This window comes from Salminus brasiliensis, chromosome 25 (genome assembly GCF_030463535.1).
Source record: "Salminus brasiliensis chromosome 25, fSalBra1.hap2, whole genome shotgun sequence".
In the NCBI taxonomy this organism is placed as follows: Eukaryota; Metazoa; Chordata; class Actinopteri; order Characiformes; family Bryconidae; genus Salminus; species Salminus brasiliensis.
In genome coordinates, this window is record NC_132902.1 from 18,811,309 (window position 1) to 18,828,393 (window position 17,085).

The following is a 17,085-nucleotide window of genomic DNA, read 5'->3' on the forward strand; positions in this document are numbered from 1 at the left end:
AAAACAGGCCAGTCAATAGGGCCTGACATTCATCACAATAAACATCACAATACAGAGGTTATGATTCAATATCTTGCAATTCAATCACATATATCAAATCTGAGTAAAAGAAGAGTTCACTTATCCAATTAAAACAGTGGGATCTAGCCTCCAGAGTTTAAACATAGCACAAAATGCTACCACTGTCTGCCACCAATCTCGCATGCAAACCATTCATTAAAAATAAGGGATGAACAGACTAGACTTTTTGTTACGATACACATATCTCAAATTTGTGTATCTGCCGATACCAGATACCAATCCGATACCATTGCTGAATAAATAAACCATATACTACACCATGTGGGAGAGACTGAAGGCATCAGAATCAACTTAAACATTGTAAAAAGTCACTGAAATTAATAATGAAATGGTGCTGGACCTTGGCACAGTGTTGTCTGGGCTCTGGACATTACTGATTAGACAGTGTAGGTTTAGCTGTTTGCCATGATGTGTATCATGTCTGTATGTTACTCTGATCTGGAGGTATGAAGCCTAGAATAACGACGGTGCGAGAATCAGGTTCACTGCATGGATCAGTCCCGTGGATCAGCTTACTTATCCAATATAATCCAAATTTTTATTCAGTCCTAGTATCTGATTGGTGCATCCCTATTAAAAACCAGTACTGTGTTTTTGATACAGTATTACTAATCGTATCATGATACTTTGATAGAGCGCCCCCCACACACTCACACTTCCTCACGTAAATTAAGCCAGTTCCAAAATCACATCTTGTTACGCAACAGTCTTGACTCACTATATTCTCACCCCCAGAAATTTACACACATCAGCCCACATTCTAACCTCACAGATTCTTTATAACTGCTTTAAACCAGATTTTAGAAAACATGCAGCTGTCCAGTGTTCTAGAAGTACTGTGCATCCATAACAATAGAAAAACAACAGGACAACATAAGCTCAGTCAATAAGCTTTGGAGGAGTGTAAATATAGTTGGTGTGTGGGAAACATTTTCTGAACCCACAATACTGCATTATTTTATGAGACTGCAGGCATATTATAATGTCATTTATCACAATAAATGCTATCACAGCACATTTTCCACCACTAGATCAATTAATCTTTGTCTTCAGATGGTAGTTTAGAGACTAGTAAAGGGCTGTAAATCCTGTGTTAAACAGGCGAACATGGTAGTAATTTTATGAGTTCAGTGAAGGCATGTTCTAATACATCTGCAGGCCCAGTAGGGACAGGTGTGACTAGCTCTGTCTCTAGCTGCTGTCAGTCCTTGGCTGCCAAGCAGTCTGGGTCACCCTACAGGCTACAGTTCATTTCGACACCTTCCAAACCAGAACAACCCCCCCACCCACACACACACACCTCCTTTGGTAATGTCAAATGAACTGTACTTTATGGGGCTATATTTCCTGACATTTGAAACATGAACAGATATAAGTACAGAGACAGAAAGAATGCGTGTGTGTGTGTTCAGCCATTTCATTCAGTACAAAGTCCGCTAGCCAACGGTTCACCCAAGAGGATATAGTGACAACCATGAATTACACCGGTCATGAGTGAGAGAGATATGATCTTAGATCACCTCTCCATCAGGCGTCACTCAACAGTACTTCCCAAAAATCACACACACACACACACACACACACACACACACACACACACCACCTGTAGTTATAAAACAGGTTCTAACAGGAGCTCATTATCTTCCACTCTGTGCATTTCTCTAGATTACTCATGCTAGTCCCTCCTTCCTAACAGCAAACCTGCCACAAGCCAGGCAGGCACATATTACAACAGACTGATCCACCGTTGTAGCTGCCAGAGATGGAAAGCCCCCAGACACATGACTATTGGGGAGAGAATCCAGAACCCACATCCCCGCCTCTGCCCCCCAATGCCCCCCAACACCTCCCAAACCCTGAGGACACTGAGAAAGTTCTGGAGAAACATATCACATTCTCTAGTGACTAAGAAGGGATGGGGCAAAACAGCAAGAGAGACAGAGACAGAGAGAGAGACAGAGAGAGAGAGAGAGAGACTGAGAAAAAGAGGAAATTGAGAGTAAAAATAGAATAGTAAAGAACATGGATATCCCAAGGCCTAGTTTAATGGATCAGGAATCGTCTGTATTACGCCTGATCAAGTTCTTATCTTGCAGTTCTTTTTTAGGCAGCTTCACAGTCATAGAGGCACCCTAAGACTAAATTAAATTAAAATTAAAGATTAAATTATATGCAGCTGTATATTGTTAACACTAGAGAGTAACTAACAGCCGGAACAATTTCCTTGTGTGTGTGAACATACTTGGCCAATAAACTTAAATAGGGTTGCCACTGCCATATGTTACACTGCACATTCTGTGATGTGACTACTGCACATTCACACATTGAGATGATGCTGAAAGGATATTGACATGTACAGCATTTAGCCGTTGCTCTTATCCAGAGCGTCTTACAAAAGTGTTTCACTGTTTACTGTAAAATTGCTTCACCATTTAATTTCATAGTGTATATCTTAGTATTAGCACAGCTTACTGCGTGGGACTACACTGATTAGAGACACACAAAGTCTTTGATTGGATCAGGGATTAATAAATAAATAAATAAATAAATAAAAAAAAAACTTGATCGGATGATCCCTATTTTCATCTTAAAAGATCAGTTGCCTTTCAAAGCTCTTCTAAATGGCTGCAAAACAAAGACAAATAAGAGTTGTAATCTTATAATTTACATACAATCAACATTATAGTAGAGTAAATCAACCATTTTACTTTTAAATTCACTGAAATTGAGAAATGGGCTGATTCAGTAAAATTTAGGCCAATGATTAGGTTCAGGTTCCTGGTTCATTCGAACAGAAACTACTTTTTCAACGTAAAAGTTCATTTAACAGATATTCAGCAGAACGTCAGTTGAAGCATCTACCAATGAAGCATTTACAATTCTTATTTTAAAAGACAGTGGCTCTGAGGACAAACTGCATCACAGGGAGGCTGAGAGGAAGCAAGACAACCGCACACACTAAACAATGCCACCAATCAATCAAAGAGGTCTTATTGGAGGCTTCATATACCTTCATCTAAAGCACACAACATAAATCTGTACTCCAGAACAGGCAGTGAAAGGGTAATGAGAGGGGATAAGGCAGACGGGAGAAAGCAGGACAGACAGACAAAAGCAGAAGAGGGAACGTGTTTATTTTTCACTCTCTGAGCCAAAGCGGGCCTTGAGAAATCCTGCGAGAACGATGCAGCTTCAAGAGAGATCAAGCAGGATATATCCACCACCACTAACTCCACATCAAACGGCTCTCGCAGTCGGACTTCGGCAGCCGAAAGCGGACCTACACCACATCTGCTCACGCTACTGATCTCCCTCGACAAGTGAACAAACTGGCTGTCTAGGAACCGCTAATCGAGGCGGAAATATCTCCAGCAGTCTTCAAAGCTGAGGGAAGCTGATAAAAGATCCAATACGAAGAACTTCTGACTCATGCTTTTGATACTGTTCACATTCGAAAGCAATTTGGAGGTACTGTGGGGAAATGTCCGATACAGCTTCACTGACATGTCTACACCGTGAAGCCAAAGTTTCTTAAATCCTACATTTGTCTTCCTCCTTGAGGTCCACTCAAACATTTCAGTGTTTTTTTTTTTTTGCTCTGTTTTCACACAACCATTTTCTAAACCTTTTCCTAGAATCGGTCAGTTTCTGGAACTTTAAAGCATCATTATGCAGCAAATCTTGCCTTAAAGTCGGACAGGATGCAGCTACTGCACTATGGAACTTGTGGTGGAGCGCCACAAGACCTGTCGCCAGAAATGTGTACTTATAGCAATGGAGTACAAGATAAATGACACTACCCAACTGTAGGGGGAGCCACGTAGCCAATAAAAAGCCAATTCTTACACAATGCTGCTTTAAGACAAATACTAGAAAAAGAAGCTCTGTTCTGATTGGCTGATCTGCCTTGCGCCTCATTCAAAAGGCACTCGGAGCTGAAACACTGCAATAAGTGTTCAGTGCTATACTGAGGTAGGCTGAATAGGTGGAGCTATGTCAATGAGCTGGTTATTGAGGCATCAGAGATCAAGGTTTCCAAACAGGCTATTTTCCAAATACGAACTGAAGAGCGAACAGTATGCTTTGAAACTAACACTGCTTATATAGCATATGGACAAAAGTATTGGGACACTCATTGGGACTGCTCATTCATTGTTTCTTCTGAAATCAAAAGGTATTTAATAGAGTTTATCCTGCTTTTGTTGAAGTAACTGTCCATATCATCTAGGGAAGGCTTTTAACTAGATTTTGATGCATTGCTGCAAGCATTTGATTGCATTCAGCGACAAGAGTGTTAGTGGGGTAGTCTCATCCCCACCTCATCCCAAAAATATAAGGGGCAGCATCATTTTAGAGAAAACAGTTCCATTGCTCCACAGCTCAACGTAGGGAGGCTTTGTAACACTCTAATCCACACCTGGAATTAGGCATGGTGAGAAAAGATTAATATATGTGTGTATGTAATGAGTTCTTTACATGAACAACCTGGATCCAATGTGGGCTACATGGAACATGTGCATGGGTTATTTAACCAACTGCACCACAGAGAAATTGTTAAATGTTAAAAAAAAGCCCATCAAGACACCATAAACTGTTAGTTTTAGACCAATAACCTTAATCTAAACATACTACCCACATTAAAAAGCCAACCCAGATGAAGTACTGACAGATTAAGCACTGATACTATTTTTAATGGGCCAATAAATCACTTTATAGACCTCAAGCACAACAAATGTGTAAGCTCTAGAGCTTAATGCGAAGCTATTCTGCCAGCCACCCACCACTAACCGCACCGGTAGTGTCAACAGCTGCAGTGTAGTGATTGTGGCTCTGTTGATGTTAGCCATTAATGCACTGCACTCGATTACATGGCGGGACGAGGGGCTAACCTGTGATTAGCGGCTGTACTGTTGTAATTGAGGGCTATTTCCAGGTCCACTGCTACACTGGGACCATCGCAGGCAGCGAGCTGAAGTGCCTGTCGTTATGCAGCTGGCTAAATGGATGCTTTAATTAGACAAACTGACCCCCCCCCCCAATCCCGAGGTGAAGCCTGCTGATGATCGCAGCCAAGTGTGCACACAGACGCCTGCGTGTTGGTATGCTAAAGACAGACAGTGGGGAGCTGGGAAGGCCTGTGTGTTGGTATGTAAACTAGCTGAGGAGAGACAGCTATAGGCTATGCGCCGTCTCCGGTGACCGATATCGGCATACTGACATGATGGACGGGAGAAAATGAGCAAGCCTATTTGTCGAGGTTCAGTGCTGCCTCGGCAACTGAGGCGCCGAGTTACTAGGCACAGGATGCATCTATTGCTCTTGTTATGCTATCATCAGCCTAGGATCAAGTAGCATTCAGCATGACCAGTTAACATCAGTAGAACCAAGCACACGTGGTCCTGAAGTACTGTAACAGAGCTATATTTAAATCAGAGCAAAGTAAATGAATATACACTTATAGGGACAGAAGTATTGGGACAGCTACACATCACACCTACAGGATCTTTTATGACATCCCATTTTATACCCATAGGCGTTAATATAGAGATGGTTCCCCCTTTGCAGCTCTAATAGCAGAGCTCTGGTGACTTTTATGCACTATGCACCACCTCAGCACTTAGCAACCCCACTCTATAACTTTTTGAGGTCTGCCACTTGGTGGCGGAGTTGCTGTGGTTCCTAAACACCTCCACTCTTTTTCCAATAATACTACTCACAGCTGATGGTGGAATATCAAGGAAGGAAGAAATTTCACCAACTGACTGTGTTGCAATGGTGGCATCCCATGACAGTGCCATGCTGGAATCCAGTGAGCTCTTTAGAACCAGCTATTTTTTCCACTAATGTGTGGAAAGGCAGACTACATGGCTAGGTGCTTGATTTTATACACCTGAAGTCAATGAGGTGTATGAGATCTGGCTCTAAAGATCTTGGTTAAGTGTAATGAGATATCACCATCGACAATGCAGTATAGTCTTAACGTACTGGTGGTGCACTGGTATATGCCGGTAACAGCACAGCATCCAGCAATCCACCAATAACTGGAGCACCATCAAACACCATTTACTGACCCTTCTCGATCTTTAAGTGTTGGCTCATCCATGATTGCATAAAGCTGGGTTAAGGAGTCCCCATCTGCAGACTCCCAAGATAGCTCCTGTCTGATTCACTAAAAGTCTAACTTACAAAACCAGAGTCAAATATCCATTAATATAGATGTCCATCTGCTCACGGTCGTCCATTAGTTTCACTCGAACATACACACACACCCCCATAGGGAGAAACCAAGAAGTTGGCCTTTCATCTTCTGCTTTACAGAGAGAGCAACAGAGAGAGAGGGTGGGCAAGCGAGATCTCTCTGAAAGTCTAGACAGCTGTTCAATCACATAGGGAAGGTCTGACCTTTGACCACAGGGGCCAGGTTGTTCCCCCACTATTTTCCCGACCCATTTCCGTAAGTTCAGTTATAATAAGAAAGATCAGCAATCCGAGTGAACTCTACAGCCTCGGATTCCTGACTGTCCGCTGGGCCCACCCAGGCCCCCGCCAACTAAACTAGACGAGAGGAAATGAGTAAGTAACTAGAACAAGTGAGAGTTCATTGTGGGTGGCAGCGTCTCAGTACACTATGTGAGGGGTTGGGGGGGGGGGGGGGGGGGGTCCACTGGTGTGCGGCGCCAGTCAGACTAACTTTTCAGCTGGAGGCTTCTTTAAAATGTACTGCTCTCAGTACTCCCACCACTATAATGATGAGGAGTATATTACACAGAGAAGACACAGCCCACTAACAAAACATACACACAGCCCCTCCCTCCATCTCCACAAGCTTTACACAGAGACCTCCATCTCCTCGAGCCCTAAACAAATTAAAGACTGTCCATCTCATCTCAAAGGGTGAAGTCAAAGTTAACGATCACAAATAAGCTCTTCTGTACTGTCTGTCGGACTCTGCATGGGAGCCTTTTGGTGCAGTTCTGGACACAGTGCTGTCCAGCCAAATCCTGACCTTAAAAGGGAAATCGAAAAGTTCTGTAGAATTCTAGGAGGAACTTATCAACTCTGGTATCTAGACAATGGTGGTGATGTGTCAAGAGTACACATTAAGGCCAGATCATTTAACATCTACATGTACAAGATACGCTATTTGCACAACAGTATGTCCCTCTGTCTCTCACACACACACACACACACACATACCTGTCCTGCACTTAGAATATTATTAATTTGGCAGTTCGAAAGCACTGAAACTTGATGCTGTCACAGATGATACCATACAACCTTATTACCAGCAAATCCATAATACACATACTACAGAGCTGATCTGAAAAGTCATGTATTTCAGACTGCAAGAACTGGAAGAACAGACTTGGCCTGCCTTCACTGGAATAAATAGGTTAAAGCTCTAAAAGAGAACAATCCACCTTTAACCTGTTCCTGAAAGCCCACTTTTCACAGTCCTCATCTGTTCCATCAAAAATGCAAGAGAGGTAAAAAAAGAAAAAGGAAAGGTCAGATCAGCAAAAGCGCCGTCCTCCTTCCAACATGATTGAGAATTCTTTAGATGCTCGAGATTACACTGGAATGACCTTGCCTGCTCCCAATTCTGCACATTCTTGTGCAGAGCTGGAAATGTCAGAAAAAGGAAAGCAGTGGTCCTTCTCATAGTCTAATCCTCCTCCTTGCAATAAGAGGAAAAAAAATAAAATAAATAATACTGCATTCTAAACTCCTTGCATTTGGTGGCTAAGGACAAAACAGCCAAGTGATACTAATATGAGAGAGAGAGAGAGAGAGAGAGAGAGAGAATGTAAAAAATGAGCGAGAATATGCCCCTGCTGTTGTGATGAATGGCAGTTTGGCGATGAAAGGACCAAACTAAAACAGAGAGACCACAGCTCACAGAACTCGACCACACAATATTAATACCCCTCCTTAAAATGATAAAAGGGAGGGTGCCGACATTCCTCTTTGAGAAAATAAGAGAGGAACACTCAGACACTCTTTTTGGGAAAAGAAGGGAGAATCCTAAACTACATCGCCGGTAATAAGAGCACAGCACAATGGCTTACGAACACATACTAAACAGCTTAGAAAAACAAGGTTCTCAATACATCAGTTGTAAACTGGTATACAGAGCTCTCGGGGAATGCACTGTGTGTTCCAGAGGAACAATATTTACACAACCTCACGAGGCAGTAAATGTTCTAGAGCAGCAAAAACATTAACCAATAAAGAAGCTCGACTGTATATTTGAGTCTGGAGGGCTGAGGAAACAGTTGCATAACAAACAACATTAGACAAACAAACCAGGCTCAAGAGATGCTGCTACAGAATATGAAAAACTAACTGTCAGCAATCTTTCTGAAACGCTCATCCATCCACCTTTAAATCCACCTTTTTCTGGGCAGAGGCGTGGTAGGTCACTGGGCTCAAGGTAGGAAATACCCCAAGGTCAAAGCACCAGTCCATCACGTGGTGGCCAATTCACCTCCCATGTGTGTTTTTAAGAGTTGACAGGGTAAACTTCAGTTAAACTGTGAGAACAATTTTTTTTACTTTAACTGAAGTGAGTTAAGTTAACGACTTATTTAACAGAGGACTGATTAGAAAGATTGATTAAGCCGTAGGAATGATTTTAATGAACTAAGAGAACGACTTAAACAAAGGGAAGAAGTGGTTCAACTGTAGTAATGATTTATTAAACTGAGGGAACAGATTGATTATACAGAGAGAAAAAGAGGGAACACATTGATTAAATCATAGGAACTTTATTAAACTAGAAGAATGACTTATTGAACCACGGGAACGACTTATTGAACCACGGGAACGACTTATTGAACCACGGGAACGACTTATTGAACCACGGGAACGACTTATTGAACCACGGGAACGACTTATTGAACTGTAAGTTTGATTTATTAAACCGAGGGAAGGAGTTGTTAAACTGTAGTAATTATTTATTAAACTGAGGGAACACATTGATTAAATCGTAGGAATTTTATTAAACTAGAGGAACGACTTATTAAACTGTAGGTATGCTTTATTAAACCGAGGAAAAACAGACTGAGGGAACAGATTGATTATACAGAAGGAACAAGTTATTAAATTGTAGGAATGATTTATTAAATTGAGGGAATAAATTGTTAAACAGAGTGATTGATTTCTTTAATTGAGAGAGCGATTTATTAAACTGATTAAATGATTTAACAAATCTGAGAAATGGTTTGTGTCTCTAAATGTTATTCTTCTACCTTGATCATTAAACAGCTCAGTAGATTTCAGCAGATTAACACTGGATTTATTTAGTCTTGAAGCTGCTAGTCCTGCCCACGCAATTCCCATCTTACCAGACACCACATCTGAATCAATGAGCACAAAGCAAGTAAACAACCCAAGCTCTCTTTTAGATGTTAATTAAGGACACTCTTAGCTGCTCATTTAAGTGAAGCGCTTCAAATAAAAAAATGCAAATTTTAAGGTTTAAACAAGGTTTCGATATTTGCATCAGGCATCGTGTCATCTCTAGTCACAGACAATGAATGTACGCCCCTCTTCATACTATATGGTGTTTATCAACCTTCTAGGAGAAGTCATGCTCGGAAGGAAAAGCAAAGCAAAGGCAGGTTCAGGCTTGTCTCTAGATGCTTCATCTCTCCACCCTTTCCAGTCATCTGCGTTTATACCTTCCAGTTTCATTCGTCTCGCTCCATTTCCTTGTTTCTCTCCCTCTCCGTTTGGAAAAAAAAATACAAACGCATTCCAAATCCTTCATCTGTCTTCATTGATATCGCAGTTCCCTATGGGGGGGCAATGCCATCTAGATTCAGCTAAGATCTGCTGTTGTATCATCTCTCTCCTCTAGATGGCAGTATTACTGCCCAGCATCACTCTAAAGCATTCTGCACGGCCAATTTCAGCAAGACACATCAGTAAGCTGAAACACTGTTGACATGTAAAAAGCAAAAGACGTGAAGCTACAATTTTCTCACTTTGCAGCAAAGCGTAACAAGTGGCCTATATCATCAGCTTCATCCTCAAAACCTACAAGTAAATGAAAAACTGACAGGCAAGGAGGAAACGTCAGCGGTTCCTAAACTCCACTGCAGAGTTTCTGCAGTACTTGCTGCGTGTCGTTCCTCATCAGCAGAACAGTGTTATTGTTGCTGTGCTGGAGTTCAGGATGTGTGTAAGTGTGTGTTTGTGTGTGTGCGCGCGCGTGTGTGTGTGCGTGCGTGCGTATGAGCACACATGCTGAGGTCAGCAGCATCAGATCCACAGAACTGAGATGAGCTCAAGCTCCACAGACAGCCAGACGCTGCTGCTGGAAAGCCCACCAAGACTATAATCCCTCTTCCCCAGGAAACATGCCCCCCCAATCCCCCTCCCCCCCAGGACCCTGTGAACGTGCACCCTTTCCCATCACAGTTTAAACACGAATGTCCGTTCTTTTAAAAATACTTTATTTAGAACAATATAATAAATTAATTATAAAGAGTTTGTATATACAGACTGCTTTGCTAACTGTTCGGCCTCAGTGGACTTCTCAAAGCCTGTGTATATCGTAGGAGTCCTTGCATGCAAAGCCTTGCATGTCTAAAATAGCTTAATAACTTTACAGAAGAGGGGAAAAGTTTCAATGGAAGACAATGTAAACAGATTTTAATGCCAAGTCAATTTGCAGTATTTCTATTGGTTCATTCATCATGAAATCTTTGGCTTCAGACCGCTCTGGGCATGTGTGCTCACAGTCACTGTGTGTGTTTGATCTCTAGCATGTATGTGTGTGTTTACTGCACGGATAGGTTAAAGGCAGTTAAAGCCGGAGGCCAAATTCCATCTGCATCCGACACAAATGATGAACATGGTTGTCTTGTCTTGACTTGCATTTTTGCTTATAGCATCATGTTTGGATTTCAAGGTTTAGAAGCCAGGTGTAAACACCATCGATCACTCGCAACACATTCAGAGGTGATCAAAGGCGGATCTTGTCCACATTTAACACAAGTGTAAGTAGAGTGTATTTTCTGTGATCGGACTGGAAAAAGTTTAAAACCTTTGATACGAGTAATAATTACTGGGGATCTTGTCTTCTTTCTCCTACTTGCTCTCTATCTATCTAAACTGCTTTTTCTTGCTCTGTGAGTGCATTATTATTTATTGGCATATGAAGTGCGGAATATGAGGGGAATACCACCGCCCTTCCTGTGTCCACATATTCTGTATATTAGCCCAACATCACCAGAAATGAAAAGCGATTACGTGCCACTTGAATTATGTCATATGGATTTGAACTACAGGCCTCAGACTTCAAGTTCATGAGGTGTTCCTATGAACTCTAAATGCATCAGAAGCAAATTCCAAAGACAAGAGAGTTTTAACAAGTTACAGACAAATACTCCCCTCCAAACTCCTCACTCTCACCCACACAAATGACTCACAGGGAGGACCATGCTAGAATGTGCACGCACACACAAGAGAGGTCATGCATCCACACACGTTCATCCATTCTCCCTCCTGCCAGAGGCAAGAGACCTGCTCAACTGTAACGAAACAAGCATCCAGCATCACAGGAGACACAGCAGACAGACACACACACAGAAACATACAGTTTCTGTGCACTAACAGCCATATGGCAAAACTCTACAACCCCCACCCCCATGCACTCACCGCACACTGACACAAAGACTGACACCCTCAATAATCCTCTTCATTCAGGCAGATAATGGCTCAAACTAAGCTCTACCAGAGGCCGAAGCTTTGTTTGGGCAGTTCAGTGGGGAAGAGGGTGGTTTTGTAACTAGGTTTGAGAGAGAGTCGAGTTACTTTCCCATATCAATACCTCAGATCTTCCAAAAACAGGACAAGCATTTGAGTCAGAGTTTGTATTGTTATTGGCATTCTGTATTGGCAGATCAAATCTGGTATCGGAAAGGAAAGAGGTATCGGTGCCTCCCTACTAATAATATCTAATAACTGCTCGGTGTCAAAAACCAGCGCCAATCTCATTACTGAATTACACAACAGCATGGCTACAGACAAATATTGTGAGAACTGTTGAATCATGAACCCAGTGTCCAAAGAAAAACATGAATCTCCAAAATGGTGGCTTTACAGATGAAGGCAAAAATGTTTTTACCTTTAAATGGAAATTAATGTAAAAATAAGAGTAAATAATAAATAATTTTAGAGCATTTCTATTGGTCTGTTCATTTAGAATTATTCACAGTCTACAGAGCAGCTTCAGGATTCAGCATTTTTTAGGACCGGACCTAGACCACCTCTTCTCAATGATCTCGGAGCGATTACTATGTTCACCCCTGCCAAAACTAATCGCACCACAGGAAACAACACACCAGAGCATGATTTAACTGGACTAAAATGTGCAGGTGTGAAAACCATTAAATAAATCGAAGCAGTATTTCAAATCAATTCAAATGGCAAAAAAAACACTCAACTTAGAACTCAAGTACAGTTATCATGCAGACAGGCAAGGCTGTGTTCACACTGCAGGCTAATTCAGTTTCTCAAATCAGGTCTGGGAAGAGTACTTAATTTGAGCGTCCAGAGCGGCCATGCAGAGACGCATCTGTAGAATATACGACTAATGCATTTCGAACCACCTCCGATGGTGGTTTCATGTGGTTTTTGGGCTGTCACGTTGCTCATATTCATATTGCTCATTCCTAGTAAAACGTAAAGTGTGTGTGTGTGTGTGTGTGTATGTATGTATGTGTTTAATTTACTGCATTTGCAGACAGTTTGCAGTTTGAGTCACATTGTATATTTTTATTTAGAACCTATAAAGGAACCAAAATGAACTCGCAGAAACCAAAAATGAAATCATGGAACAGCTTTTCCAACAAAGAAACATCTGATCCTCTACCAGCAACATCAACCAGAACCTGTCAGGTACAATCCCTCACCCCACTGGAGTAAGAGATAAAATATTACTGAACACTCACATCTAAAAGGGTAGATCAGTACAACCTAAAACAACTGGTACTTATCAATTGTGTTCCCTGTGTTATACAGCTGAGCTGTTCTTTATTTTTTATAAATAAAAATATATAACTCTGATCAGTATTCAGTAGGACTTAAAATGGCAATAAACACACTACACACACCCAGTCCCACTTTTTCCTTTTAACAGTATAAAGTAAACAATTTCTGCATCGTTGTGCAAACAAATAAAGTGCCGACATTCTTACAGAGCACCACATTCATTTCCACACCAAAGAATCAATTTGCCACTGCCCCAAAAACACACACACTCACACACGAAAACGTAACCTGATTCCATTACAGGCTCATCTCTTTAGGCGAATTCTGTCCTACCTTGTTCAACAACTGAGCAATCAAAGAATAAAATTACACTTTTCCGAGCTACCAACTGAATTACATGTAACCTAGCAACCAGCAAAAAGAGACTGCAATTTCTGACATTACCGCCACGGCTTACGAGCAACGCTCTTCATATCTCAGCAAAATTGAGTCAATTTGTCAAGTCCACATTTAATCTTTTACTTTCTGACATCAAATTCATTAAATAAAACACAAGGGCAACATTGAAACCATCCCAAACGAATCAAAATACTAATCTGGAGCCCCCTAAGGCCATCTGAGGACCACTGGAAAGAGAGGTGTTCCATGCCGGTCACCAAATCAGCTGCTAATTGATAAACTACCGGATCACTAACACACCCAACTGTGCTGGTTCATGCAGGGTGGCAGCAAACTCACTCAGCCAGCCAAGCACATTCCACACACAATCAATATGTGGACACATTCATTAGCTTCTGTTTTTTTTTTACCCAGATCTTGGCTCCTTCTCACAGCACTGGTCTACTACTAACTGATAAAACTGCAGAACAATGGAATCAATGTTCCTCTGCTGTTATCATAACACCGACAGATAGCACAGTTAAGCTAAAAGCATTCCAGGGAGTGTTAGCATTTGAAGTGATAAATGCTTTTTGAAAACGTGATCAAACGTATTGAACAGCCTGCCCTGCCGTCAACCCCAAGTTCTCAGAAAAGAGAACACAAAGGAAAACAACTCCACTTGAACGGAGTTGTGAAATAACTAAAGTTTGGGAGTGGGACCATGCCTGAAACTCCACCTCCTTCCAATCTAGTGCTGTACATCCATTATCATCCACCTATTGAGACAAACACCATCACCACCACCACCGTGAACACATCATCCTCCGGTACCTCGGCCCTATCTTAATTCTGTAAACTGTGGGATTATTTTGAGACAGTATGAAGGTAAGAAAAAAATTATAAAAAGTGGGTACAGGTCAATCCATGTATGCATGCATACATACCAATTTGCACTTTGATATAATGTGAATCTGGCAGTTTCTTTTTTTACATTGTATCCAAATATCATGATGAACGGACCAATAAAAATTGCCCTGTTTTTCACTGAAAGTTAAGCAGCTTTTTTCCCCCCTTCCCTGGTCAAGTTGTTGTTTTGGAGACAGGGTTTTTCCGTGACCACACAATATTTGTTTCTGTATTCATTTATAATTTTCAGAATAAAAGCATCATAGATGCTCAAATAAGTCTATTCTTGGGGGTCTTTTTCGCGAGTATTAATTTATGACTTCCCTTCACTTCTTAATGAGAATAGTCATTAAATATATATATAAATATAATATATTTGTTGTGCAAACTAGTATATAATCAAACTGAACAATATATTGATAAACCTAAGTCAATACTTTACACTGATCCAACGCCAACCCTAAGCAAATATGGGCTTCTATGGGCCAAATGGCAATTTCAGGGTCGCCAAATTTGTCAAGTCATTTCTATAATACACACACCTCATCCATGAGCGCCTCTGACTAACTGACAAATAAGTCAACAAGTTGATTTGCCATCACTGCAGGCTTGTCATATTGTGCAAACAAGGCCTGGAGCTGCGGAGTCACCTGATGCAACTGACAGAGGAGGATGGCACCTCAGGCGGAACGAGAGGAAAGATCACAGTCTCAGCAGTTCACACTACACAGGCTAACTTTGGCATGTTTTGCACAGTTTGTACACTGCATTAATCGCAAACTCCAACTTTACACCAGTATACAGCCCTCTACTACTGCCAGCCAAACCACTGTTCATCAAAAAATGGAAGCTCCAGCCTTCTAGCTGAAACTGCTAGTAAAGCTAGCAATGACAATGTGCTTTCGCGAGTTTTCTGAGTTTGACGCTTTCAAACACCTGTGTTACAATGGTTTGCCTGGCCGTCACGTTAAGGCACTGAGACCGAGGTTCGGGACTGGACCTTTTAGACATGCATTCATCATACAGATGTCTGTAATGCTTCTTCACATGTTGACAGACGTTTGTGGGGTTGCCTCGTGAGGTTAGCGCCAATGCTCCTATACATGTATTGCACAGCACCTGTTTGATACACATCAGTTTTCCTGAAACCAAAACACACACACACACACACACACACACACACACACACACACACACACACACACACATCTCTACTAATGCTCCTACCATGTGCTCACTTGCCCACCTACCAGGATGCTTATACACGGACTGCAAATAGCTAAAGATCATAGCATGTTACATACCTCTGCACCTTATCCCCATCACACACATTCAGGACTGAGCGCTGTGTTGGCGTTGCACTGTCCTGTCTGTGTATGGTGTCTAATATCTGTTGTATTTACCATATTTATTGTATGGTTCTGCTTCCAGGTTTGCACTTTATGGTCCTGAAGGAACATGATTTCGCTCGGTTGTAAACTTGTACTCAGTGTAAGAAACTTTATTCCACGTCATTTCCATTTGCCCACTCACCATGACATTTTGACACGATGTAAAGGACAGCGGCTATCTCAGTCAACATCTATGTCCACTTGAGTGTGCTTCTCACATAGAGGCTGGGGCTTATGAATAAAATATGAGCTATGATCTTGAACTGCAATCTGCATTTGAACTGCTTTCAAAGCTCAGTTCGGTATTTCACTGCTTTCTTTCAAACAACTTGCAAGGCGTCCTTCAGTTCTATGTCCTGCAGCTGCCGTCTTCTTCATTTTCTTCTTCTTATTATCATTGGTATAACTCTTTCACCAGCATCAACCAAACACAGACTGGCTGGAGCAGGCCTGTCTTTTTAACCCACGCCATTAGGTTTTTTTTTTTCAGGAAGAAAAGTCTGTATCGATTGAGTGGCTAAAGGTAGAGAGAAAAACAAGCACTGGCAGACAGTTAAACTCATTCTCCAGAGGAGGAGGATCTTCATGCTGACTGGACACAGAAAAAAGAAACCCTCCAGTGATTGATAAAGTAGTTTCCCTGTTATTTCAGGCGGAAAAACAAAGTGAAAGAAGCTAAAATGGAGCGTCTGGAGGAGGAGGAGGAGGAGGAGGAGGAGGAGGAAGAGGAGGAGAAGGAGGACGAGGAGGGATGGGAAACAGATGCTCAAAAAGTAAGAGAGCAAAAGACAGTACAGACACTGAAAATAGGGAGTCAAAACTCAAGGTATCAAGGTGCGGTGTGTGTGAGTAGCGGTACATGTGTGGGCAAGCAGGTGAGGATGGTTTTATCATCTGGAAAAACAGGAGGTTGTTACAACACTGCTAGAAAATGCTGTCAAAACGGCACTCTGTGGCTGTGGAAAAAAAAAGGTCCCATAACAAACACACTCTGCCAACTATGAACATGGCAATGAGACAAGCATAATTTGCACCAGTTCAGGACATAGGGATAGGGCTCCAGGGCACCCAACGCATTGGCAAGTAATTTACTAGGTCACACATCACAACACAAAACCCCTGAGACTTCATTACACCCTGTAAAGATGCGTAGATGTGGGTTATGGTCCAGAACTTTTACGCCCCAAGTAAATTGATCCTGGTCTTGAAGGGTTTTTGCTTAAAAAACAAAATGCACATGTTTAACATAAATCTCATTAAGGCACTGAGTTGTTAGGTTGTTTCTTTTTGTTAACACTACGCTCCAAGAAATAGTTCAATATTT